Source organism: Bison bison, unplaced genomic scaffold (assembly GCF_000754665.1).
Source record: "Bison bison bison isolate TAMUID 2011002044 unplaced genomic scaffold, Bison_UMD1.0 scf7180017864525, whole genome shotgun sequence".
Lineage (NCBI taxonomy): Eukaryota > Metazoa > Chordata > Mammalia > Artiodactyla > Bovidae > Bison > Bison bison.
In genome coordinates, this window is record NW_011495076.1 from 3741542 (window position 1) to 3743775 (window position 2234).

General features: G+C 48.7%; 1 protein-coding gene across 2 annotated transcripts in view; it reads right to left on the bottom strand.

Annotated features, from left to right (window-relative positions):
• ELMO1 (engulfment and cell motility 1) overlaps positions 1-2234 on the bottom strand; it is a 584819-nt gene that overhangs the window by 553537 nt on the left and 29048 nt on the right. The window lies entirely within an intron of this gene.

Genomic DNA, 2234 nt, shown 5'->3' on the forward strand with positions numbered 1-2234 from the left:
ACACACACACACAAAGAAAACGGCCATGGGGAGATGGAGGTAGAGACTGGAGTCACACTGTACAAGCCAAGAAATGCCTGGAGCTACTCGAAGCTGGAAAAGCCAAGGAAGGAGCCTCCCCTAAGACTGGGTCCCAGGGAGCAAGACTCCCTGACATCTTGATTTTGCACTCTTAGCATCCAGAACTGTGAGAGAACAAATGTCCGCTGTTTTAAGTCACCCAGTTGCAATTTGTTAGGGCCAGGCCTAGGAATTGAACCCACAAGTCTGGACTCTCACTGACTACTCTTTCCCCCACCCACACTTCCACTTAATCTGACCTGTCTGTTAAAGAAGAGACACGAAAACTGCCATTCCACGATACTTTCCCAGATTTGAGACTGTTACAGATAGCAAGTGCAACATCTTTTGAACTGTCTTGAATAGTATTTTTACTCAAAATTGAAATAGGAGTATCCTACCCCACTCCCCAACTTCCAGCCCATCCAGCAGTCTGCAGTTCTGCTGTCCTGTAATGGGTTAACAACTTAAAAACAGGTTGTCTTTTCAAAACACAGTATCTGGTGACCTGGCCCAGATCACTGCAATGAGGTAAGATTGGAATCTCTCCCATGGGAGATTCTAGAACCTGGAAGTGGATCTGCCCAAACCCCAGGGGTGAGCAAGGCTGAGAGCAAGGACAGAGGCAGCTGAGGTAGCTGGGAGTGCACTGCCCCAGTGGAACTCTGTACCTGCTGAATATCAAGGCCAAGGATGCCTTAGAGTCAGCTCAAGTAGCCGCATCAGCTGCTGCAGGTCAGACTGGGGACAAGAAACATAAGGCAAGGCCAGGTATGGAGAGGGCCAGTCAAAGAATACACAGGATTCCCAGGTACAGACAGGTGGTCGGAATCAGGGAAGTTTTCACCCAACAGGGTGCAGTCAGTCACCAACAGAGTGCAAACTTCAGCTTCTGCAGTTGGAAGGCTAGAGAGGCAGGAAGGCGAGACTGGTACGAGTCCAGGGCTCAGCTCTCAGTGGGTTCTCCCAGCAAGGATTCGGGCACTTGGAACAAAGCAGAAGCCAGGTACAGAACACCAGTCAGCCAGGAGAGAAGAGCAGCCAGGGTGACCTGATCAGGATGTGTTGGTCCCTGGTCCTAGAGACCCCTTCAGCAGTCCACCCGCCAGCTTCAAAGGCTGGGCCTACAAGGGAGGGAGCAGTGGGGAACACAGAGCAGAAAGCAGGCAGGCTCTGATCCAAAGTGAACTTGTCACCTCCTAGAAATGCAGAAAGTGTTTTTGGGGAGAACGAGGCTAAGGTTCAAGCTCTACTCTTAAACTTTCCATGAAGAAATAATCCAGGCTTCCCTGGTGGTCCACCGATTAATAATTGGCCTTGCAATGCAGGGGACACGGGTTTGATCCCTGGTCCCAAGAGACTCCCACATGCCATGAAACAGCTAGGCCCCTGTCCCACAACTACTGAAGCCTGCATGCCCTAGAGCTCATGTTCCACAAGACAAGCCACCACAATGAGAAGCCTGAGCAACACAGCAAAGAGTAGCCCCTGCTTGCTGCAACTAGAGAAAGACCGTGCACAGCAACGAAGACCCAGTGCAAACAAAAATTCAGTTCAGTTCAGTTCAGTGGCTGAGTAGTGTCCAACTCTCTGCAACCCCATGGACTGTAGCACGCCAGGCCTCCCTGTCCATCACCAACTCCTGGAGTTTACTCAAATTTCTGTCCATTGAGTCAGTGATGCCATCCAACCATCTCATCTTCTGTCGTCCCCTTCTCCTCCTGCCTTCAATCTTTCCCAGCATCAGGGTCTTTTCAAATGAGTCAGCTCTTCACATCAGGTGGCCAAAGTTTTGGAGTTTCAGCTTCAGCATCAGTCCTTCCAATGAATATTCAGGACTGATTTCCTTTAGGATGGACTAGTTGGATCACCTTGCAGCCCAAGGGACTCTCAAGAGTCTTCTCCAACACACAGTTCAAAAGCATCAATTCTTCTGCACTCAGCTTTCTTTACAGCCCAACTTTCACATCTATACATAACTACTGGAAAAACCATAGCTTTGACTAGACAGAGCTTTGTTGGCAAAGTAATATCTTTGCTTTTTAATATGCTGTCTAGATTGGTCATAACTTTCTTCCAAGGAGCAAGTGTCTTTTAATTTCATGGCTGCAATCACCATTTGCAGTGATTTTGGAGCCCACAAAAATAAAGTCTGTCACTGTTTCCACTGTTTC